This window comes from Homarus americanus, unplaced genomic scaffold, assembly GCF_018991925.1.
Source record: "Homarus americanus isolate GMGI-L3 unplaced genomic scaffold, GMGI_Hamer_2.0 scaffold42105, whole genome shotgun sequence".
Taxonomy (NCBI): Eukaryota; Metazoa; Arthropoda; class Malacostraca; order Decapoda; family Nephropidae; genus Homarus; species Homarus americanus.
In genome coordinates this window covers 263,354-273,690 of record NW_024739988.1, presented here as the reverse complement: position 1 = coordinate 273,690, position 10,337 = coordinate 263,354, and positions in this window count along the sequence as shown.

Here is a 10,337-nt window from a genome sequence, read left to right as displayed (position 1 = left end):
TATCTTCCCTGAGGACTTGTAACTCCCCCCAGGGCTCCAGCATCACCCCAACACCCCAGTAATCTCATTCTAGGACCCCAGCTGGCACCTAGAGCCCTTTAAGGTACTTCACCCTCTTCCCCAGTAAGCGCCTTGGGGCCCCCCTCCTGTTAGGTATTTGCACCCCCCTCGTATACCCTAGTATACAGAGCCCCGTGAGGTGCTCGCACCCCAACCTCCTCCAGTAAACAGAGCCCCGTGAAGTATTTGTACCTCCTCACCTCCTCTAGTAAACAGAGCCCCGTGAGGTACTTGTAAGTAGGCCTAACGTCAACATTTACGGCCCAGAGCGATATTGACTAATTCATAAGGATGGGGCACGCTCCATCTTGCCATCCTGGGACAGAATTCTTAAAGGTACTTACGTGAAATTTTCCTCGAAGTTTGAGATGCAAGAACTCATATAACTAAATGCCGTAAGAAGGATACCGAGACTCTACTTTAACTGGGCAAATTTTCGTAGTGCCAGTTAAGGGAGAAAGTTAACATTGAGAATCATTTTGAATCCCACCCCAGAAAATTACAAGTTAAGGTTTCTCAGAAGATTCATATGTTAACATTCCTCTCACTTAATAAAGGAGATGAGATGAGGCACATACACACACATTACAGTATCTGAGTAATTCGATACCATATTAGTCTCCAGGTGTATGTCGTAGTTTAAACGTGTCATCTATCACTATTCTCGCACTGCCTATTAATTAAAAAACCATCGTAAACATCTGTGACAATCCGGGCGGGCAAACCTACTAGCCAATCCTCCAAGGTTGTCATTTTCTCAAGAATAAGGCGAATTATTCATGACACAGGAGCCGAGAACCCCGATACTGACGGAGAAGTAGTGTGTACCTAGCGGGGTTAAATATTAAAGATTTCTAAGTGTATCCAACGCGCGACGTGCCGTCATTATACTCGCTGGTTATGTCCACACAAAAAAGCCGTCTTTATTCATAAATTTTGCAGGTTAGAGGTAGGTGTGTGTGTGTGTGTGTGTGTGTTTGTGTGTGTGTGTGTGTGTGTGTGTGTGTGTGTGTGTGTGTGTGTGTGTGTGTGTGTGTGTGTGTGTAATAATAATAATAATAATAATAATAATAATAATAATAATAATAATAATAATAATAATTAACGGTTTATTGAAAGAACATGGCAGCCAAAGAGCTTACAATATACAGTTAACAGAGATGATAAAAGTTACATAATTGGGGAATGGATCACTTGATTAACAAATAATATACAAGTAACGTAAGTGGTACAAATATGATACATAATAACAAGATTGATAGGTCAAACTACAGACCATTTCAACATGTGCAAAAGTAAGATTGGCTGGGAGTGTGGTTGATGATTTTTACAGTGGTTGGGATTGGGCTCTTCTTATTGTGGTCGTATGGGCTGGATGCGGTTGTGGTGTCGAACAGCAATTCGCGGACGAGGGATCCTGTGTGTGTGTGTGTGTGTGTGTGTATGTGCATTTTAAAGTTTAATCGGCGTGTATCCTTATTTAGCGACACACACACACACACACACACACACACACACACACACACACACACACACACTTCTTTCTGCCGCGTAGTCATTATGTGCTGTATACCTTGTTTATTGGGTCCCTGTTATATAGCATCACCTTAACAAACACTCGTACACTCATTACTGACAACCACCTGTTCCACCACTCAGCCGCCTACCCGCCCCTCAGTCAGTCTGCTTCACTCTCTGTGAACTGTATCTTTATTTTGCCATCACGACTCTGTTTTGTTTATATTGCATGTGTGTGTGTGTGTGTGTGTGTGTTATGTGACAGCGTGTACACGTAGTCTTGTGTGTACTTATGCGCACGCGTGACGTCTAAGAACACATAGATGCAGTGATCAAATATATTCTACTATCAAAACTTTATTACACCTTTTTTTTATAACAATGACACAAAATCCTGATGAGAAAACTTGTTCTTAAATAGCGCTGCAGGTATAGGTTTGTATATAAAAATTATGTAGTTGCCATAATATCCATGTGATACCTGTAGCATAAATCTACGTTCACTATCCCAAATTAGTCGAATAACTTCATAAGGACGAGGTATTTTCGTTCGTAATATGATACAGAGTTGAGGGTCGTGGATAAAATCTCCATAATGTAGTGTAACACAGATAGGCCGGGTAGGCTGTGTATGGTCCAGCTGGTGCCTGGCGGGTTAGTCCCCAGGTGAACACCTGTCCCAGGAGTATCAGGTAACTTGAAACCCCAGCCCGGTCCAGGCCTAATACACACCTGTTCCTGCGTTCACACACACGCTTGTATATCCCAGTCACTACCATACACACACACACACACACACACACACACACACACACACACACACACACTACACCACATCAGGCCCCACATAACACCATCTGTGAGGGAATTACTACACCATGTGAGGCCCCTCATAACACCATCTGTGAGGGAATTGCTACACCACGTGAGGCCCCTCATAACATCATCTGTGAGGGAATTACTACACCATGTGAGGCCCCTCATAACACCATCTGTGAGGGAATTACTACACCACGTCAAGCCACTCATAACACCACCTGTGAGGGAACTACTACACCACGTGATGCCCCTCATAACACCATCTGTCAGGGAGTTACTACACTACGTGTCTGCTGTTCAACATCTCAGCGAACATGATCTACGTGACCTCCACTGTAAACATTAATCTGTATGTTTACTGTATGTTCCTTCGGGCTGCAGAACTTTTTCAATAAACCGTTAATTATTATTATTATTTTTTATTAATACATAACCCTGTTTCTACCACTCATCTGTCCTCCCCACTCACTAATACACATCACTCCCACTCACTATTCAACATACTTACATCTAATTACTCACTACCACACACTCCCTTCATCTACCCACTATCACATACCATTCCTCCCCTTCCCGGGCCAGGTGAAGACTCAGGCACACTATCCCTCCTCCCCCAGGGTCATGTGAGGAGCCAGAAATATGATAAATCAGATATCAGGGGTCAGGCGTGTAACGGGCCAGACAAATGAGGAGCCAGACACGTTCAGAGCCAGACATCTGAGGAGCCAGACCTCTGATGAGTCAGACACGCGAGGAACCAGACACGCGAGGAGCCAGACATGTGAGGAGCCAGACATGTGAGGGGCCAGACATGTGAGGGGCCATACACGTGAGGCTAGACATGTGAGAAGCCAGATATATCAGGAGCCAGACTTAAGAGGAGCTAGAAGCACCAATTTTACTAAATATAGCTGAGGGGGTCGGATAGACGTGAGCGAGGGAGTGTTGGGCGTGGCGTGTGGGGTGGTGTGTGGGGAGGCGTGTGAGGTGGCATGTGGGTGGTGTGTGGGGAGGCGTGTGGGGAGACATGTGAGGTGGTGTGTGGGGAGGCGTGTGGGGAGACATGTGAGGTGGCATGTGAGGTGGAATGTGGGTGGTGTGTGAGGTGGCATGTGGGTGGTGTGTGGGGAGACATAGGGAGAGGGGTGAGCATGGGGGAGTGGGGTGAGCATGGGGGAGTGGGGTAAGCGTGTGAAAGGGGTAAGTTATATATGGGGGAAAGTGGAGGAGCGAGGGTTAATGGAAAAGACGTGAGGAAGGAAAGGAGGGGCGTGAGGTAGGGAACATGGGTGAGGGAGGAACTAAACCGTGTAATTAGCCAGAGTTAAAGAGAGACAACGTACACTACATATCACTACCACAGAGCCTTAAGGTGTCGTGTGTGTGTGTGTGTGTGTGTGTGTGTGTGTGTGTGTGTGTGTGTGTGTGGTCCAAAAACAGTGTCGCGCCACCCATGAACCCCTGACATGAACTCTTTAAGAGCTGTGGTCCTCTTGAAAGACAGTTTCTGTAAAGGTTATATATATACAAAAGTGAACGTGTAAATATTAACCATGTACTGTCTGATGGAAGTAACCGTTTGTACATATAAATATTTCTGCTCTGACAAGAAAGACAAGATTTCTAAACATCCGGTATACAGTACATATGAACATGACCCATATAGACCTATACATACACGTACAGTATATTCGTATATATTCATATATTTTTGGAAGATTAACCAATAACAAAGCAAAATCTAAAGAGAACTTCTCTACGTTAAGATACATCTGGAAAACTCCCTCACAAGGTAGTAACAATATTAGTCAAATCAGGAAAGATGAACTTATTAACGCAGTCAGGTGTACAGACTCTGAAGGATAAAACTATAGGGATGTCGCGAAATATTCACTTAAAGGAATCAGAGAAAATAATAACGTCTCCACGTTGAAAAAAAAAAAACATATTCTATAAGGTAAAGATAGGTTGATTTTATTGTACCTACGACAGTCAGACACACAAGTAATAGAGGAAAATCTTAAAGAAGTGATAGAAAATAACCACTAAAGTAAGTGAATACATAAAATGTGATAAAAACAAAACAACCTTATACTACAGAAGCAGCCAAGCAGATGTTGACGGGGTGGATACTATATGAAGCAGGGTGATTATTTCTGAACATTGCAGTTATTAACTTACACACCATTTTAAACTAATTAATTCTTAGACAAGAGGCGTGGGAGGGAGGTGTGGGGAAGTAAGGCGTGCGAGATAGACGTGGGAGACAGGCGTGGGTAGAGAGATATGGTGTTAGTAACGAGGTGTGAAGGAGTGGATAGGAAACTATGGGGTGTTGTACCGAGAAACCCGGGTGACCTGTGTGGTCAGCCCGGGTGACCTGTGTGAGTGTTTACCTTTTGTCTTCTTTGTGTGTGTGTGTGTGTGTGTGTGTGTGTGTGTGTGTGTGTGTGTGTGTGTGTGTCTCGTTTTTTATTGTTCAGTATGTGGAATGTCTCAGCCTTGATTGGTATTTGTATAAACATTAAGTTAATTGTACTGGAAGTCTTGAATGTCGTTTTTCTAAACATAAACATTTTCTTTTATTAGTCTATCCTTCAATTCCTGTATAAGTCAAATGTCTATTCATTCGTCTATAATTTATGCAAATAATAAATGCCTTAATCTGACAATACTCGATCTTATTTTGTTAATTTATACCTTAATTCTTTTTTACCTACATCGCCGCATTTGATCCCCTTTTAAAACATAGTAAGACTCATATATTCAGAGATAAATATAATCCTTTCTATAAAAGCCTGAAATATAAGGTTGGTAATCCCGACACAAAAGGGGATTAGATAGCGCAAATAGGATTCACTTCGTTAGGCTTTTTGGTCAAGTGAAAAAGATTCGGCCAGGGCGTGGGGACAGGGGGAGCTTCCCTCCTCCGGTTCCTGACTTTATTGCGGATTATGCAACACATTTATGGTCGTGTCACGAACGATAGAGGGAGTTATGTTATCTTACCGCCCGCTTGCACGAACGTCTCTGTTGGTGGGGATAGAGGGATGGATGATGATGGTGATAGTGAAAGCGAGTGATGGTGACGACGACAATGAGAGATGATAATGATAATGATGACAATGATGACAACACATGGTAATGATGAAGACGAGTACGAGTGTTGTTGATGACAAAACGAATGACAGCGATGATAACTCAAGATTAGTAGACAACCGAGAAGTTTCCTCTCTCTCTCTCTCTCTCTCTCTCTCTCTCTCTCTCTCTCTCTCTCTCTCTCTCTCTCTCTCTCTCTCTCTCTCCAAAAGGTGCACATACAAGAAAACCCTATTAGGTATTAGTGAGCCCAGCGCCTGAGATATGTCAAGATAGGAGCTATATTTCACCTGCACTTGTCACAGGAGGACGGCCAGTCAGACTCACCTGAGATTCTGAAGGCTTCTCGCAATATTTTTTACCTTTAACTGGTGAGAGGAAAGACCTTTTAGTTACAGGTGAGTTCCACTATGTAATTTCGATGTCTTTTGGGTGGTATATTGCGTGAAGGTTATATAATGAAGCCAGTTATATACAGTCAATATCTATGTGACTAATAATAGTAACAGCAACAACAACAATAATAATAATAATAAACATCCATGTATGCATATATACAGTATGTTAAAAAAAAATCAGCTTACGAACACGAGAGGACTGGGTGCCACTGACTGACCCTGGCAGACGAAGGATCACACCTGGCTGGGTATCAATTTGCATACAGGTGCGCCTTTGTGATTATAACCGGGGCCCGGCTTAAGATACGCCAGCCACACCGTCTTAAACTTGCTGAGGATTAAAGCTTGTTTATGTGAAAGACACCCTATGGGGGAGTGGGGTGTAGGGCACTTAATAGGAGTGTAGAGGTGATGGGCAGTGTGGAGGTGGATACTGTAGGATCCTTTCTTGATTATTGGGAGACCTACGCATTCAGGGGTGTCTCTCGTTGGGCTTGAGACACTCTCCTCATAGGGCCTGGGACACCTTCCCCATGAGGCCTGGGACACCCTCCTCATGGGGCCTGGGACACACTCCTCATGGGGCCTGGGACACACTCCTCATGGGGCCTGGGACACACTCCTCATGGGGCCTGGGAGACTCTGTTTATGTGTCAAAATTAATTAAGATTTTTTTTGCTGGTGAGGACGAGTCTCTTTGATCTCATCGTTTCTGCCTCTACTCTCATTCTTTCTCTATCTCTCTCTCTTTTTCTCTCAATCTCATTTTCTCTCCACCGCCTCTATTTCTCTCTCCTCCCTCCCTCCTGCCTCTCTCTTTCTTCCCTTCCTTCATCTCCCCCGCCTCCCTCTTTCTCTCTTTCCTCCCTCCTCCTTTATCTTCTCCCCTTCCTCCTTCCCTCCCCGCCTCTCTCTTTCTATCTCTCTTCCCTCCTCACCCCCCGCCCCGCGTCTCACTCTTATCTTTTTCTCCACAACATGAAGTTAGTATTAGACTGACACAGTTTGACGCTCTACTGACAAAATATTCATCATGACAACACCTGACAACGAGTGGCGAGACGTCAGAGGGTGGGGGTGTGTCTCCTGCTGATTAAAGAGTTGAGTGGGAACAAATGGTGACGGTTTAAACCATCAGAATAAAAAAAAAAAAAACTTGGGCCATCAAAGAGATAAAACAAAATCAAGAAAAAAAACTTCGATTATCCGAGGAAAAAAAATAAATAAAATAAACCACCAAAAAAATATAATAGAAACCTTTAATTTGGATTGTCAAAAGGTGATGACAGCAGCCCAGGAGGGAGTCAGAGGTAAACTCATTAACACAAGAACAAGTCTCCAGCGTGTGATTATGAGGTGAATCTTCAGTGACATCCCGTTGTTAAGGAGTTTATTTATTAGAGGGGGGAAATATAACCTTATAAGGGATAATTAACACAAGATACATGACTGAATATATGATGAAGCTGAGACCTTTTTTTTTTGCGCATTGTTGTTGCTAATATATTCAGGTCACTTAACATTTTAGGCATTTAAGTATATTCATAAATAATAATTTCTACACGAGATAACAAGTGTTAAGATTTATGAGAAGAATATTTTTTAATTGTCTCTCACTGGGACTAAAAACTGGCCAAGAGGAACACCGAGGAACATCATAGCCAGAATAAAGTGCAGACCATTAACGTTCGACAATGACCAAAAAAAAAATATTAATATACTGTAGACATCTAACACACATAACACAATATAGTTGATACATAAACAATAAAAAAATCCTCGGGTAGCAAATATTTTTTTTTAACTTTCTTCCAGAATTTTGTTACACCCAGATCAACAAATAAAGTAATGGTGTTTTTAGGATTAGATTTAAGTGGAGCAAAGATAAAGGTAGGGCAAAGAGATAGATCAGTGGTCGATCAAGAGTCAGGAGTGTATTATACAATCCTAATACACCAAAGTATAAGGAATCTTATTGGAGGTAGGAAATAATTACAGAAAATCCAGTATGAAAATAATATACACATGAAATAGAGTAATAATGTCACTGGCCATAATAATAATAATAATAATAATAATAATAATAATAATAATAATAATAATAATAATAATAATAATAATAATAATAATAATAATAATAATAATAATAATAATAATAATAATAATAATAAATAAATAAATAAATAGATAAAAGAAAGAAAAGAAAAAGTTGCATACCATTCACTGTATTACAACTCCCGAGCGATACCAAGAACTGAATTTGGCGGAGGCAACTTAACAATAGTCTCTCCTTTAGTGTAGTATCTCTCTCTCTCTCTCTCTCTCTCTCTCTCTCTCTCTCTCTCTCTCTCTCTCTCCGGGCGAGGCAGATGAACGAACTACACAATTAACAAACGCTTCCCACCGACAAATCTCGTTAGGGAGCAGCATCCAATTATCTTCTTAACGACCATCACCCTTTAATAGAGCATAAATTATACTTCCCAGCCTGAGAGAAAAGGACGGATGGCTTAATTACCGGGCGTCTCTTGACATGACCAGGCTGAGTCATACATACATACATACATACATACATACATACATACATACATACATACATACATACATGGCTGCTGCTGTTAATGCTATTCTTTTATTTTTCATTTTTAATCATGTGACTGAAGCATGACACTGGCTATCTGTCGACCAAACAACAGTCACATGCTTACACCTGTTAACAGAGCCTCAGACTTTCTGGTTATCAGTCTCCGTTGTGTGGTGCTTAATCGATAATGCCAACAGGACTTATCTGAAATTATGCCAGTTTTATCTTTGAACAAGAGTGAATCGATGCATTGCTTTGTTTCCAAATGTCAATATATAGTTAATCTGTATGTCTATAATCTTAGGGGTGAAAAAATACCCTCAGTGAGATACTACACTGACTGACACCTATACACTAATTTGGGTCTGTGTACCTTATGCAAGAGGCACAGTGTGTTTATTCTCTTTTTATTCTCTTCATTTCTCTCTTGTTCTCTTCTCTCTGCCTTAACTAGAAACTATTTTCTTTTCTAAACTGCAGTCGGCAATTCTTCACTCCAAAACCTACATACCCTGCATTCTTTGGAAACTAATAAGCAAACTCTTTGCTTTCCCGCGATGCTCAGGAATTCCCCCACAGTTGAGGAACCAACACTCACCTCTCGGCCACCTCCCTCGGCTCCTCTCTCACACGGCACTGTAAAAGGGGATTCAATAATCACCTGACCAAGACCTAACGTAACTTAACTTTAAAGACTTTCCTTGTCCTCACTTAACCTACCTATCCTAACAGCATTTTAACTAACACAACAACCTATCTTATCCCACTCCTAACACAAGCCAACCTAACCTAACCACACTTTAAAGAACGTAACATAAGTTAACCAAAGCATATTTTAAACTAATCTTGTTTAAACTAGTTTATCCTACCACTAACATCCTAACTTTGCAAAATTTAACCCAACCTATCCAATAATTTTAGTATTGAAAATTCGGGTTCGGGTCCAGGGCTACAGTAGGTCTGAGGTCAATAATTTGGCGTCAACCTAACCACTTTTGACTCACACCCACGAACACGTACACTGAATATTCACCTACACTTACTGGTCTCAATGACAACTACCACTGAGTTAAAATGAACAACGGCCAGCACTAAGTAACCACCAGTTAAAAGGAACATCTACATGGCTGTACTACAGTATATATTATATGATCTTTACCGACCCAGAGGAAAAAGAACTTAAATCATATGTGAGATATACAAATAAGAACTTCAAGTATAGAGTCTCAGTAGCTACAAGCATCCTGTACTCGTTATGTTGGAAAGTTTAACTACTTAGATGAAAAAAGAAAATGATACTTACACCTTCAGTAACCCATAAGGGATGCCGTGCAATAGATTGACTCCTGCATTCACCAGTTACAATGGCAAATAGTGTGTCTAAGTAGCCACCAATTAGAGGAAACTTGTACAGTCATTCAGCTGATGGGGCCAACTAAAGTCCTCACTAACGCTAAGCAGTGGCCGGTCAGTGTTGCTTTAACGAGCCGCACGAGCAGTAAACAAATCGTTGTAACTTAAACGGTTCACGGTGTGGCTTCCTTGTTTGGCTCGCGTGTTGAGGTCACTTGCTTCTTTTAGCCACATTACTAAAATTATTATTTGCGGTTGTTTCATTGTTTTACTTATGTGTTCGTGTGTCGTGTTTGTACATGATAATTATTAGTAATTACCTCACGAATTTTCTCTCTGCATGGTTCAGAAACGAAAATTAGTAACATTTGTTCGTCTTCAATTTTTCTTATCCATGTATTCATGAATTAATGAAAATGTTACAAGGACTCTCCATAACATTACTGATCTTTCTCCAGATATTACAGACTTCCAATACTTCAAATATTACTGAGTTTTCTCCCACT